Source organism: Agelaius phoeniceus, chromosome 6 (genome assembly GCF_051311805.1).
Source record: "Agelaius phoeniceus isolate bAgePho1 chromosome 6, bAgePho1.hap1, whole genome shotgun sequence".
Classification (NCBI taxonomy): Eukaryota; Metazoa; Chordata; class Aves; order Passeriformes; family Icteridae; genus Agelaius; species Agelaius phoeniceus.
In genome coordinates, this window is record NC_135270.1 from 14460875 (window position 1) to 14477354 (window position 16480).

At 37.5% G+C, this 16480-nt stretch overlaps 1 protein-coding gene across 13 annotated transcripts in view; it reads right to left on the reverse strand.

Annotated features, from left to right (window-relative positions):
* Positions 1 to 16480, reverse strand: part of SOX6 (SRY-box transcription factor 6) — a 370587-nt gene that overhangs the window by 246078 nt on the left and 108029 nt on the right. For 4 of the 13 annotated variants that reach the window (XM_054636000.2, XM_054635995.2, XM_077179865.1 and 1 more), the window contains exon 1: positions 15321 to 15833. The exons of 3 other annotated variants lie outside the window; for them this stretch is intronic. The gene's annotated coding sequence lies outside the window, so the exon portion shown is untranslated. Of the gene's footprint in view, positions 1 to 15320; positions 15836 to 16480 lie in introns of those variants that run through there. 6 more of the 13 variants (XM_054635996.2, XM_054635989.2, XM_054636001.2 and 3 more) reach the window with 4 other exon arrangements.

Consider the following 16480-nt stretch of genomic DNA (forward strand, 5'->3'; position numbering starts at 1 on the left):
AAATGCAGCTTGTTCAAAAATTGACAGAAATATTTGCATAATGCTAATGAAGCTGTCAAAAGGTAACTGTGGCATAGTACTACAACCACATCACTGCCAACTTTATAAATTCCTTGAAAGAGTAGAAACTTGTGTTCTTGTCTCATGCTAACTTAAATTGGAAAAAAAAAAAACTTGTCATTTTCATTGCAAAATGCCACCCATGCTTTTATTTAAATATTGTCAGCAGCACAATACTTCATCTCCTTGCACAAAAACATGAAACACAATGAAACGCAGAAATATCACACTGATACCCAAACATGTAAAAAACGGACTATATGCAGTAAATACATAAGAGAAACATTTTCAGGAATTTCCCTTAAGGCAGCAGTCAAAACCAAAATCCATCTTGCTGCTAATGTTACCTCAGCCCGTGTTAGCCTGCCAGCCCATCTCCAGCAGCTGCCTGTTTCACACACCCAGAATATAACCAATGAGCCTGCCAGTGTGGCATTATAAGTTAATGTGAGAACTAGAGGGGACAGTTTACTTATATAAGTATTAGGTTTAAAAGTCCTGCCTGGAGCAAGAGAACTAAATCTTTTATGCTTCCGAGAGAGACGCTTTCACGCTAAAGAGGTTTTGGAGTAGTTTGGAAGGAAGTGTTAAAGTTTGAAGTTCTCTCTCTCCTCCAGGATGGGTTGGCCCTTACAGGTCACGATGCTGCTTCTGTACATTCCTTTGGAACAATGTCTATACATCAGTGCTCCAACCTGCTCCAGAAAAGGCTGCATTTCACTTGTGCTGACTACAGAGAGGCACTTATCTATGTCTAGAAGAGGCAAATGAGGAGATGCCAGCTGCCTGTAAAGGTTTTAAGATGGGACACATCATATGCCAAAGAGTTTCAGTGGCAGCAGGGATTTTCTGTGTAGGAGAATGGAACGAGCCCAATTTTGAAAAATAAATTTTACAATGAAATCATAATAGAGCAGGGAAACAAAGGAATTGGTTGTTAGTTGCAGTTGTATTCTCTACATGCTATTTTAATAAATTTTGGGATATGACAGTTGGTGGTTTACTGTTAGCTCACTCAAAACAAATGAGCATACAAATGAAAGGCTAAGATAGTTCACACTCCCTGCCTTTAGCAACCTGAAGGACAAAATGGAACAATGGAAATGGAGTTACAAAATGGAACAAGAGAAATGGAGTTATCCTTGTCCTCTGGACTTTGACATCCAAGCATCTGGGAGACTGAAAAGTCCTTCCTCAGCTGAAGAGGACGTGGGGTGGGAGTGCAGGAGCAGCAGCAGGAGGATGCCCTGGGGCTGGGAAACAGCGCCTGACACAGGGCACAGGGGCACTGGCAGGGGCCCAGAGGGAAGGGATGGACACTGCAGGGCTGACAATCCTGCCATGTTTATGAGCTGTAAGCTCCAGGAAATGTTCCACATAGCCCTCATAGTTCACTGCCTTCAGACTTCAACGCACACGGGCGCACACTCACACCATCCCTTCTTAAATTTCCTTTGAGGTTTCCATGCACTGCTATTTTCCCCACAGGAGCTGCTTCTCCCCACAGGCTCTGTGCTGCACTATGTTCTGCTCTGCCATCCATAGAGGCCAAGTTGCATGCACTGGGCACAGTTTTGTCACTGCTTTGGGGAGACCGTGGAGTGAGATGTACAATATTGACCAAGTGGTCTCACTGAAGTTATCGCTGATCTAAAAGATAAGATAAGGAGTTCATTACATACTCCCTGCTCTCACAGAAAGCACCATTTCCAGGTCCAATGGGTCACTTATCACCTCCTTTGAGGCCTATAGCTGCCCTTGTAATAAGATTAACAAAAAGAGAACTCAGCGTTGAATAAATAGTTAGCTTGGGTAAAAAAAAAAAATAAATATATATATATATATATATATATATATATATATATATAAATTCCAGAATATAACTTCTTTTGACTCTGAGGAGGCAGAACATAGGTCTGTTAACTGAGCCTAAGAACAAAATGAGAAGTCCCTTGTAAATCTGGATTTATACACACATGAACACGTGTGTGTAGATACATAAATGTATGTGTCCACATGTACCTATCTTTCTTACATACATTTATTATATATTGTATTCAAGCCCTAACTGTGCAAAGAGAATGTGATCCATCCTTGAGCCTTTTTCTTTTCCTGTGCCCTGTTGTCCAGATGTAAGCTGTGAAATACATCCAAGTTCCTTAGAACGGGGAGTGTCGAGCCAGGCAGTTCAGGCTGAGCTGTTCCAGTTATCACTCCATTGAAAACGAAAAACAAATTCAAATAACAGAGGCTGTGTTTGATTCTGGATCTTTCTGGGTTTTCTTTCTCTAGTTCCCACCCCCACAGTCTCACCTCTCCCCTACCCTTCCCTACTTACCATAAAGTTATGATGCCCTTTGCTATAATAATGAATGGAATTCCCAGATTATTATTTTAGGGGCTTAACCGATTCTCAGTGGTTTTCATGTGTTTAGCACTTATACAAAGAGGCTTTTTCATATGTCTTTCTGCAAATATACAAATAGGCTTGGAGTCAGTATCCATTTTAATAGTTTCACCAGATAGTCACATTTATTTTCAGAGATTTTTTTTTTCCTCATTGCATTTTTGCATCACTCTGCAATGCAGCTGTACTACACATCCAACTACAGACCTGGACCTGGCACCAGCAGGCAGAATATCTCCATCCTTAAAGTAATGTTTTTATACAAAGATTTATACCTGCACAATGCTCATTGCATAAAACTCTAAATGGATATAAGAGCAAGACTGTTGGAACCTCTCCTCCTCTTCTGTGTGTTATTTATTTCCAAGTAATCTCAGCTGAGAGCTGTCACGATGGCCAATTTTATATTGGACATTTTTCCCAATACAGATGTGCAGCTATTTGCCTTTTCTTTACCTCTCTGTAAATGCCACATGGACAGAAATCATTGAGTCACCAGATCATACATTTATTTTTCTGATATATTATGCTGTTTGATGTCATGTTGACATGTAATTGATGTTGGTTTTGCTTTTTTTTGGTCTTTGCTTTGTTTCTTGGTTTCAATAAAAAGAGAATTTAAAAAAGGCTGTAGAGTGATGACTTAAGGCACTGACAGACATGAACATAGTATGCATCTCTTTTATGATGTGCTGCTGAGTAAATGGGTATATTTCTAGCTTTAGATAACATATAGGAGACCTCTGAATTTTTACTGTATAGTGAAGTATTTGTACAAGCCTAGCCTATAACCTCAAAAGAACTCCTTTCACTCACAAGAAGTACATACAGAACGTGTTTTCAATAAGGGCTTAACCCATGATTTAAGAGTCAATAAAGAAAGATTTTCCATAAAGAAATGGGAAAGCAACAATAGAAATAAAATACAACATACCAAAGATTAAATATGCTCCATCAGCACAACAGTGTCTTTGTACAGTAAAGAGCAGAAGGGGATGATTAATAGTAAAATGGTATATATGTCAAAAGAAAAATAAATGCAATTTAGACAAAGTACACACTTATTAACAGAGAACATCATTTACAGTTATTCAGATGGGAGGAAGGCAAGGATGAAACTAGCAGAGAATCTATTTCACAACGTGAAGTCACATTCATCTTGGTTCAGGCTTCCCCCCCTCTACAGCTGCAAAATAAAAATACTGGTGAAATCCTTGCTGATATAAAATTAATGCCTAAGTACCCAGCAACTTCAGCAGAATCAGGACTTCACTCAAGATATTTTAAGGTGCAGCTTTACTAGGCAGGCCTCGTGGATCACCAGTGGGAATGGGGGCACACTTCCCCCTGGTTCCCACTGCAGTCACCACCAGCTCCAACAGCCTTGGCACCAGAGCTTCCTAAAGGGGACCCGAGGCTGTGGAGTGCTTCCCACCCATCCTCCTTCTGAATGGTCAATAACAGGGGCAAGAGATGCCTGGGGCTCTCCCAGGTGCCTTTACCAGGCACTGGATTTTGGGACATGGGGAGGAAAGCAGGGATGGAGGCACTTTAAACAAGCCAAGAGACCTGGTTAAGCTTAAACCAGTGAAAGACAGATTAAGGTGCCTGATGGACCAAATGTCTGCCCAGCACCTACCAGAAAGTTGTCACCTGAGACCAACTGAAAGGCTGAACAGGAATTAGCCCAGCATGGCAATACACTGTGAGAAGATTTTGGGAATGTCTCCTCTAGAGTTGCCAGCAAGTTCATGAAAACAACCGATGCAAACTTAGTATTTCAAACATCCCAAGTTTTGAGCTAGAAAGATAGAAATATGCTATCAGCTCGTAACACTCTCTGCAGAACCACAGGGCCCCCTGAAGGTGCCCCAGCAGTGTGCCAGTCCAGCCTGTTTGTGGAAAACACCTTCCACAATGAAATGCAATTACCACTAAATATATTAAAAATGGGAAAGTACAAAACAGAAAGAAAATGACCATTTTATTCTGCATGCAGAAAACACTCTATAGGAGATCTCCATAAACTCTGCCCACAGTGCTCTAATATTTCCAAATAAACCAACACAAAATAAATATGTTATTACAAGGCAGGGAAGAAAGGTAAATTTTAAATGAAGAACAAAGTTTGGAGAAGTTGAAAATAAAAAGACAACAAATTTTAAAACATAAATTTTTGTTCCATATTAATTCTAGAAATTTCTACCACTGCTACTTTGTGTACATAGTTACCCACAAAATGGGAAAGAGAAACAGAAGGGTTATAACTCCCCCAATAATTACCTGGGAAAGAGCCTGACTCTCCTGATATATGGTCTCAATAGAAACCAGACATGGAATTAAAGCCTATATTTCTTAATATGCGTGGGTTTAGAGCACATGAGACAGAAACATGGTCAAAGTGGTAGATCTGAAATATACTTCTCAAAACACCCGTTCTCAGAGCTCCTTTTCAACTACCTCTCTCAAAATCGTAAGATGTCCCAAAAATATTTTGATTATTGTCTAATTTTTTCTGTGTGACCCTTGCAGAAATGATTCTTTGCAACTCTGGCAAGTTTCTTTCTCTACCACTTTTGTGAAATGAATGACTCCTTCGATTTGCAAGGAAGTTCTCAGGCTCTCTGCATTATAGGACTATTATTATCAGAACTCATTGAGCTCTTGCTGTGTTCACAGATTTAAATCTGAAAGCCAGAAATTATAAACATATACCTCATTCAAGATAGAACACGCAAGCACACATTATACAAATTATTTCTGTAGTGTACATTATAGCTACAAAAAGAATGACATCAGAAAACTTTATTAGCATCAGACAAGAGCCTCAAATCCTAAAATCAGCTCACACAATTTCTCTTTTTCTAAACTCCCTTTGATTTTTTGCCTATTAAAGCCAATTGCTATACAAGTTAATGCTTGATGCTCTTGAAGTCACACAGAAATTTACCCATCATGTTACCCTGATATAACATTCTATATGGCAGTTCAATGGAACACCACAGACACCACCTATTTGTAGCCCAAATTGCCTGACATCCTATCATTTTAATCCCAGTTATCAATGGTCTTCATGATTTTATACTTTTTGAAAACAGGTATTTCTGCACCTTCTAACTTGAAGGTTGCCTGCATTGCAGGACATGAATGGAAACATTTAAACAGAAATGCTCCAATGTATTCCCAGCAAGGAAAAAAAAAATCACCAGAAAGTTAATAGAACTTGAAACTTCACTGAGCATTCCCACTTTCTAAGATTTTAGGTGCAAAACAGCACTGTATCACAAGGCCAAGAAATTCTCTCTATGAATGAAAGAGTTGGAATACATGAACAAGTGAAGGAAATACATAAGAATGAAAGGTATAAAAGGAGAGAAAACTGTAATTACATGATGAACAAAGTCAATAAAGAAGTAACTCCCTATCCCCCCTTCAAAATCCCAGAGCAGTATATAAATTATTTGCAACATTATTATCACCACAATACACATTTTATTACCAATCCATTCCCTGTAATTCTAAGAACTATGAAGTAAATTGTGATTCCCACAAAAGCGTGCATCTAAATTACACACAATAGTCTCACTACAGAGTATCCAGGCCTTTAGGAAAGTTCCGAGGAGGTGATCTGATTTCAATCCTGTCATACTTTTAAGCAAATGTAGATTGACTTAAAGTAAACATTGCAGGAGGGAGCTCATGCTCTAGGCTTCACCAAGCAATCAGCAAGGCATCTGACACGCTACAGAAAACCTGCAAAATCCAGCAAATAAATCTTGTAACACCCATTCAGTGCCCTACGAAGCACACAGTGGGGAGCTGACACATTATTAACTGACTGTAATTTTCACAAACTGTAACATACTAAGAGCTTTATGACATACATGTGGTGAAATATATTTTTATCTATTATAAATGCCCCTGTTTTCAAAGCACATTAATCAAGATGCTTCAAATAAATCATTGGGGCATGTTTGTTTTTAAGTTAGGAGCATCAAAAATACTAAATATTACAGTAAGCAGGTATGAGAAAAATCTCCATCTCATGACTTCACTCTAAGAAAATCACAAGCTTTTGATGATGCAGTAGTTATGTGTAAAACAACAAAGGGACTGAATTGAGCAACAGAAAAGATAAACTTGGAACAGGCAATTGTCACAAAGAGGTGCTTCCCTTGAGTGTGGGGTTTTCAACTGCACTATATTTTTATACAAACTTGCTTAAACTCTCCTCTTCAATGAAAGTAAATCCACAAGGGACAATGCAGGTTCCGAGGAAGCTCTAATGCCATCCAGAGGGAAATAATTGAAGATGATATGACACAGACATCAACTCTCAGCCAAAGCATCTTCCCTTCTGCCTTGGTGAGGATTTATACAACTGTACAGAGACAAACCTCACCTGTCTCTCTCAGGAACAGCAGAAAGCACTCCTGCAAGTGACAGATCACTGGCTTTTGAAGCCTTACATTGTTCTGCCACACACAGGAATAACTTGAGGTCCCAAAGGTTCATAGAAGAAAATGGAACTTTGCCAACTCTCATTACTGCCTGCCAACCTGTAGATAATCTTCTTGTACTGTACTTCATCTGATACTTTCACATTTACAGCCCTTTACAATACTCAGCAGTTTCTATTTAAATAGAAGTAGACAAGATTAAAAAAATAAACCTAAAGTAGAAAATACAGGCTAGATGTGAAAACTGAGAGCATTTTCCTCACTATTGTCCATTATTCTTTAATGTATCATTCTCTTTCTGCATGTAGGCCAAAAAAATAAATCCAATGTAAACACAAAAGGCAAATACCTTTTGAAGGCCAAGCAAATATTTGAAAAGCAAAAAAGAGATTCTGCTTTTATCTCCAGATCACCCTACAATTTAATGGTTAGTGGAGGAGGGGGTTCTTTTCTCCTTTCTTTCTTCTTTTTCTTTTTCTCTTTAGTTCAGGGAATGCAGCAGGGGCAGGTCCACACCTCATATCTCACAGAATGGCTATCAACCTATAAACCAGAATAATAGGATAACAAAGGTTGGGTAGCTATGCCATGTTTGTAATAGAGGGAAAAATTGGCACTATCCAGAGCCATAAGGCAAAAAACCAATGTATTAAAAGTCTTGATCCAGTATTATTTCTAAATTATGAAAATTACATGCCTGACCTTGTAATCTGATGTCTAAGTTATGAGCAAAGTGCAGGTGCCTGTATGAAGCTTAATGGTCTTTATGAGGTTTCATGAAATTAAATTATAACCACTCCATGGACTTGAGAGAGCAACTTGTGTCTTCAGCCATGACAATGGTACTAAATAGAACTGAAGAGAAAAAAGGAAAGATTATCTGCAAACTAAAATGGTAAAGCCAGCAAAACATTACCAGTGAGTCCACAATCACCTAGCAGGAAGAGCAAATGACTGACAGTTTTCCAAAAAGTTTTTAGGTGGGTATAAATCTGTTAATTTATACCCAAAATGGAACAAAGCCCACTTTTTTTTTTTGGAACCTTATTACTAGTCCATGATTCTGAGGTCACCACAGAACACAAATGTACAGCAGTTCAATAATGGTACTCTCAGGCCAATAGCAAATCTCTACCAATCACACACAAATCCCAGAAATTCCACAAAAACTCTGTACCACATAATGAGAATCAGTGCTTTCTTAAATTGTATGTAAAAAAATCCCCAAATTATCATTAAAATAAAGCCATCAGTGGTAATGTTTTTAAAAAAATGGTGCAACTTTTGGGGTTAATCACTTGTCCACTGACTTCAAGAATGAAAGAAAACATTTCATATGGGTTCAAGCTGTAAAGTACATGTACCTTATTATCTTTTACAGGACAGAAAAGTGATAAACACTTCTTATAGTTAAAGAAGTCTGATCAGCAAAGCAGGATGAATACTAGAAAACAGAATTAATACTTGCTTAATCTTGTAAGAAACAAAGCTATTAAAAAACCCTATATTCCAGCAAACACAAAAAATCTAATTAGGCATCTGAAAGCTATTTTGATTAGGTTAATTCTCAGTTTTCACAATATAATATCATATTAGAAGATGATGGTATTCTACAGAGGACAGTAACAGAAACAATGAGAAAGGGAATTATGTTCCAGACAACTACATTAATTAGGAGACACAAGCCCTCCATAGACTACTACAGATATTGCCACAAAGGTACTTTTTAAAGATGTTTCTCCTGAACTCTTCCTTAAAAAAAAAAATATTAAAAAGATTTTTTTTTTAATTGGCAAAGATATCAATAGTATCTCTATAATCCCTAAACACCACTTTAATAATATCTTAGCTAATAATTAAACACGTACAATGTCCAATTCTCTATCTGTTTAATTATAGAAATCCTGCAAGTGCAAGGTAGAACACAGGGATGGCCACTCTAAAACTGACCCATGCATAACACAAATAAAACTCCTACAAATGGCCTGGAAGAATCATCAGCACTCTCAAGTACTCCTGATATTATCAAGTAATTCTCAAAAATTTTTGCTGATAGTGTATTAGTTCTCTAGATTATAGATTGCCATCTCTGTAAGTAGAATTACATGGAAGACAGTATTTTTAAGGAAGTGTGAAGCTTTGTGCAAATATTAGCATGAAAATCCCACAGGGTATTACTGTGCACTTGTACATTCATGACCATTAGATGCACATATATGTTTAGCTATGTATTTGCATATGTAGAATGCATATAAATAATGGATGAAAGGGACTTGTATCTATGTGTGTATGTATTTGTGTGCATGCTTATGTACACAGATACATAAATATGGAGGTAAAAGTTCTCTACCCTGCATATAATTATATGCTGTTGTTGTTCAGACTGACACACCTATACATAATATGGATGGAATTCACTATGCTAATTGTTAGTATTGAGAACTACAGTAATTGATATAATGCTCGCTCACAAATTTTCTAAAGCAGGGATCTCTTCCCACTTTGGTTCTAAAAACAATATTACAGATTCACAAAGCTATAATTTTTTAATAACAATTATTTTTTCTTTCAATTGCCACTGTATGATTTAGTCTCTAGATTTGGTTGGTATCAGTCAACCCATTTGGTGAATTTTAACAATTTTTGAAGAGGTATTTTACCATACTAGGACATTTTTTATACTAAAATGGTTGCTTCACTGCTGGAGCTAAGGAAGTAAAATCAGATCACCCTTGATAAATTAAAATTTCTTAAACTTATATGTTCATCTGTGACCTAAGGCATGTTGATTGTACCCTTAAAAGATAATGAATGGTATGATAGGGGAAAAAAAACATTTATAAAAAGGCTCAATAATTTATTTGCTGGTATCCAGCTTTCTTTCTAATTTATTCCCTGAAAACTTCAGTTTTAGGAAAATGCTAAAGTGACATTTCTCATGCAATGCAGAAATTATTAGTGATACTAGTAGATGAAGTAGTCACTTTTATTCATTACTCTCTCTGAGAGAAAACAAAAGAAAAAGAAAACAAAACAGCCCACAGCAGAGAGCAGGAGACAGAGGACCCAGTGACTCTGGATTCCATGTCACAGCTGTAGGGTGCAGAGGAGAATAACCCTAATGAAGTCCATATACTATCTTTAGAACTATATCAGTACAGCTCAAAGCAGACTCTGATCCTCCCTGAAACACAAAGCTGCTATTACTGATTATTGTTTTAGTTGACTGCGACATCAATTCCAAAACTTAGCTCTTTCTTTGCAATAGGAAGTCCAGGCAAGTATGCACTGAATGCCTAGATCTGAACCCTGACAAGCCAGGGAGGCTTATTATTCTGCTGCTTATAACACAGCAGCTCCCTTCCTAATAAGCATTTAGAACAAAACAATGTTTCTCTCCTGCAGGCTTTTATTTGGCCTTTAGATTAAACAACGCTCTGGGTTAGTAATCAGGTTTACCAGACAGTTGTCACGGGGTCACCAGCAGCTACTTTGTTTTCCCTCAGCACTGTGCTCTCTAAGGTGGTGAGAGTGTTAAACAGACTACAGCTGATGGGAAAGTAGAAGGATGAACCAACAGCGTCCTAAAAATTATTTTTCCAAAGGAAAAGCAGTCTATTGAAAAATCACAGACAAGAGAGATTCAGTATAAACACTAGTAAACCATATGCATTACCTCAATAAATGCTAAAAGCCTACCCTGGTAAAGCAAGAACAAGGACATTTGATATTTAGCTCACATTTTTCATGCAAAAAGCAGGGTGTATGCTTGTACATGTGGCTTTTTAAAATCCAAGTTAATATGGAGGTAGAACAATTCTTTAAATTGAAACTAGACAAGCACAGTCCTGATGAAAACTTTGCTTTGAAAAAAAAAAAAAGAGCATAAACAATTAGGATCTGGCTACTGCAATGCTCCCTGAGGTTTAAACACATGTAAAATGCCAGGAATTGCACATGAGCATAAACTATTAGACAGCAGTCAAACTGTTAGATATTTTTCACTTTATCCATTCCTGTTCAGAGGCAGAAAGGCCAAAAGGATGTGCAGCTGAAGCGCCCAGCTTTGGCCTTCTCCCAGCACCACAGAGTTTGCTTGCTTGACCTACTGAAGCAGAAAGTGCCCTGAAAAATCTCCACTTTGTTCTGAACACCCCTGTTTGCCTCCAACACTGAACACCTGCACATCACAACCTCATCAGTAAGGTCTGTAAAGAGACCCATTTGTGGGAAAACACTCAGTCTGCTGTCCTTTGGCTCTCACAAACTTGGGTGATTACAGTTAAAGTAAATTTGCTGTGGGTTTTGTCTTGGTTGCTTGTTTTTGTGTGTGTTTTTTACTACCATTAAAACATTTGGCCTAAAGACCACAGAATAATTAATAACTACACCAACACTGATTTAGAATTGGAAAGAAATGCCAGCAGATTTTCCTCTGGCATCTATAAAAATGCACCCAAAACCTGTGTACTAAAGACAGGGGATTACATTTTACAGTTCTGTGGATGTTATGTGCTATCATTGACTACAGCCACAGAACTCTAGTCAGAAGGTGAAAAATGACACGTGTTGGATTGCTCCAGGATTTAGTAGCTGAAAATAAAGTGTTTTTGAGAATACACTGCTTCATGAGTATGTCTTTTTAAAAAACTACTGGACTATGCTGGGTGTAATAAGGAACACATGTAACTCCTACTTCAGATCAGGAAAAAAAAAGGAAAGAAAATGTTTTCCTTTAGCAGCATGTGATTCAATTAACTCTTTAAGCTCTCCTCTTTTTGCAGCTGTTGAAAATACAATTATTTTCCAAAAGACAGCAAAAATGATAGCCCCCAAAGACAAAATGAAGTCTTATATGATTTTCCTCTGTTATCAGACATGGATCAAGCGCTAATAAACACCTATATATCTAAACAGCTTTTTTGAAACACATGGAACATTACAGAGTTTGCAGAAAGCAAAACCCACAGGACACTAGGCCTGTTTTATTCTGATATTTAGGTTGGGTAAGTTCAATTTTTTTTTTCAGCCCTAGCATTTTGCAATTTATTTTCTTTTAGGAGAGTTCTGTGATTCTATATTCTCTCTTTAATATCTTGTAGAGATAGACACCTGTATGCAAAGCCACAAAAATGCCCTGAATTTGTCCTTTTTCCACGACACAACTTCTACATAATTTTATATCTGACCACTTTATGCTGCAGATGCTGTGTAAGGACTCTGTAAAAGCTGGAGTTGCTCTTGAGCTCTTTTGGTAACATCACAGCCTGAAGCAAGGCTAAGCACCACCTGCACCATATTTATCTACTTGTTTATGAAAGACTTTCCCCCTCATTGTGTGGATAACTGACCTTAGCCATAGCTAATAAGACATGAGCTTCCTTGAACTATGCAGCTTTACACTGAATCTTATAAAACACCTCAGCGTTATCCATATAGCTTCACTGAGCTCCTAATGACCTGAAACACATTCTTCTCTCCAGTACTGTCACCACAGACAAGGTGTGGTCCAAGAAACAAAAATAACCTGGCCCAAACTTTGCTTTGGCCATCTGTTTGTGTAGACAAGCTTCTTCCTGGCTACTATCAGGTTGCTATAAAGTAGAGAATCAAGCAACATATAGATATTTATGCTCCACCCTCCGCACCATCTCAGGGTGCTGCACCAACCATGTCATGGCAAGAATGGCTTGCTTGCTGCAGGCCAACAGCTTCTGCAACCTTCCCTGAGTGCAGCTGTGTTTCCAGATGTCTGTCTAGTTAGTCAGGGACCTCTGGAGCTTCATCTCTCCTTGACATTATGCCTTTAAACAGGTTGGGATCTACACAGTCTGCATTGAAGAAAATACAATTTTACTTAACGTGAACACCCTGCTCAGTCAAACTAGTTCCAGTAAATCAGATGATGTTCTTATCAACCTATTCCAGACATGTCTAACTTTTTTGGTTGGGTTTTTTTTTCTCCTCTTTTTTTCCTGTAATACACAACTGAGAACAGGAACTGGCACAAAAGCAGTGGTGCCAGCTAAACTGCCTTGTAGGGGGACATTTTTCCCAAGTTACACTATTGTGTTGTTGAAACAAGTCACTGGAAAGGACAAAAAAACCCCAGTTTCTGCTTGATATCTTTTGTTTCTATCTTTTGCTTAAGAACATTACTTTTATCCCAGTTGATATAAATAATAATAATTAAAATAACAGCTAATTTACACTGGTTTATAGCTGAGGGGGATCAAGACTGTTTCTGTTCATTTGCTGGTAGTGTTTGATGATTTAGGATTCTGTCAATAAGCTAATGCTTACAATTAATTTTAAAATGAACCAGTTGAACCAGTACAGTGCTAGAGATCAAGTTTCATCTACATATATACATGAAATACAATAAATCCTGAAGTACTACTTCAAAATCCAACCAATTTGTCTAATTTGTGGGTTAGTACACACATAAGTAATATAATCACCTTAATCATTCCAAATAAGCACACAGAGAGTTTCATTTTGTGTTTTACTTTTTCCCCAACAGCTCTATACTAGTTGTTCCTGATGATGTTCCAAGCAGAGCATTCCTAAGAGTCACTCGTGCAGGAAAACAGTTGAGCTAAACTCAAGTTGCCAGCTCTTTTCTAATTTTAAGTTTAGCTCTCCCATTCTGAAGGAAGCACTCCTCTCCAATACTAGTTAAAAGAGCTTATCTAATTTAACTTTCATTTTTTCCTTAAACATCTGGGAAATTTCATTTCTCTAATCAGTTTCTTACTTTCCTCCACTAATTACAATCTTGTTTTTTCTACGTATATCATTTCCTGTGTGATAATTTTTTCATCATTGGGTTTCTTGCTCTTTATATATTTCCTAGATGCCGATGATCAAACTGGGAAAATGCAGCTTATTTACGTTGTCCCCGTTCTTCCTTAAAATACTCAGCTAAAACGTGCCTCCGGAAGCTATTTGCCTCTATGTATATCTGAACATTTAGCATGGCTCCCAAAACGCCCTGATATTTGTTGCCCTGACAGCTCAGTCATCAGCAAATTCTAGGACTTTAGTTTACTCTAACGTGGTGAGACACTCTTCAGAGGACTTGGCCACCAGCTGTCCCTGTGCTCAGGAGGCCAAAGTCACACGCGATAAAATGACGCTGTCAGACAAACGCCACTTCTCCCTTTCACTTTCCCACTGCCTCTTCTTCCTTTCTCTTTCTCCTTTGCCTTAGGCCATATCTTATTCCCATTCCCAAAATTAGAAGGTCTCTTCTTCCTTTCTCTAGGGGTCATGAAAAGTTACCCCATAGAACTACATTGCTAGAGGGGCTCAGCCTTTAAATTTGGAATACTTTAGGTTTTATCCATGTTTTCCCTCTTGCATCACCACAATCCCTTTGAGACAGCTTTCAGGCCATTTCATACATAACAGGCTAAAATCTGGACTCTCTTTCACCAAGGCAGATACTGCAGTCACATCGTGTACATACTGAATTTCATTCTACAAGCAAATCAGGATTTTTTTAAGTGCTACTAATTGAAGTAACAGCACAGAACTAGGAAAAGTTATCGAATGCTGAAGACAGACTTCCTAGTTTCCACAGTACTAGACTATCATCTAACACTTTTACACAGCTCCTATAATAAGCTAAATAGTAAAGACTACATTAAAAAACATAAATGTTTATCACATCTATATATTAGTATCAGGGGCAGAAATTTAAAAGTTTTCCCAAGAGAGGGCTTTAAGCTTTTTAAAAGAATTACCAAAAATTATGAGATTGTCTTCAACTAACCTAATCGTTTCATTTGCATTTCTCTGTATAAACACAGTGGAATGTTTACCAAACATCCATTTTCTTCTAACCCCAGATCATAGATTTTTGAAACCCCACCAAAAAAAACCAAAAACTTTTAACAAACAGAAATGCGTTCACAATACCAAAACAAACATAAATAAATAATTCCTACAGTGTGAAAACTGAAATCTAATAACTCTGAATGAAAGAGCTCATATGAAAGAACATAAAAGTTCCTGTAAACCCCCACAATATGTCCAAGCATGACCAAAGACAGACTTACATAATCTATTAGCTTGCAATTGCAAAGGACTCCTCAGGTTTTGTAATCAGTTCTCACCCTTAACCGCAAACCAGGAAAGAATTGTAATGATATTTCACAGCTACATACATTGCGTAGCTCAGAAATATGGCTTAGAAATGTATCTTCTTACCAAAGTTAAACACAAGTTTAATTTCTTTCATTCATTTGAGGAAACTGAGGATCAACATATGCTGTTTCACATGCTGATACTTTAAGTAAAATAACAAAGATTCTTTTAAAAACTAAACTCTCTTATAATGAAAAGCAGAAAGAAAAGATTTTGTTCCTTTGAGAAGATGATTAGCTTACCTGGTTTTGCCATTCCACACCGACAGCCCGAACAATATTATCAGCTCTTCAGGTACTAATTCTTGCTAACTGGAAGGATATTTTCTCTCTTGCTGGATTAATAATCAACTTTCCTGATAGTTCATTTGTAATTCTCTGCTGGTTAACCCTTTGCAGGGCTCCCATTCTGAATGAAGCAGCCTACACTCCTCGGCTCATTGTAATACAAAAATAACAAAACATAGGCTAGCAAATAAATGAGAACTAAAGAGCAAACTAAAGAGAAAAATTAAGAATATATTACCTTAAAAAACTAAAAGCTTACAAGCACTTAAAACAAGACTTCCTTTCTCTGAAAGACTATGATTACTTAACCTAGTTGCTGGTAAAACAATGCATCAACAACCTGAGAGCTGTAAAGTCCAATGGCTCATACGACTGCAGGCTCCCAGGAAGCCACAGCTCGACCTCTCATCTTCAGCCAGCCAGCAAGTATGACACATGCCTGCCTAATTCTGAAAATAACATCTTTTATTAGTGAATAGTGTGCTGAGAAATTGCCACAGTTATCAGTTTGTGCAAGGCCACCCATCTGTGTTGTCAGAAAGCAAGAGCAAGAGTGGCCAGGAGTAAAAATGAGATAAGAGAGGCCCAGAATAGCCAAAAAAGGGGAGTTCAAATGAGGTCAGAACAGTTTAAGATGGGATACCTAAAAATTATATATAATTTTTAAGTGTAACAGTAGTAAATTACATATATGTTATCCATTTCAAAAAAATTCAATTCAGCTCTGGCAGCTCTATTGTGAAATAAGTAAAAATATTCTAAAACAAACCAGGTAAAAGAGTTCAGAGATCTCATATAACAATGTGGAGCATTCTGGAAATGCTCACCTAAAGAAATTAGTCTTTAGGAGATACGTGATGGACTTTGGGAGGTGCTTTAATTATGGACAGAGGTAAGAGAAAAATAAACTTGTTGCATGGATGACTAAGGCATAATACTACAAAAATAGGGAAATAATAAGAAAGGGGGAAAAATGTCTTTCTGAAAAACACTAAATTGGAGGTTTGGATGCTCTTGGAAAACTATATGAGATGACAGCTCTATTCACTAACAGAAATACTTTCCTTATGAACTCTGCTATAGCAGTTTTATTAAATAATACGACAGTAGTTCTG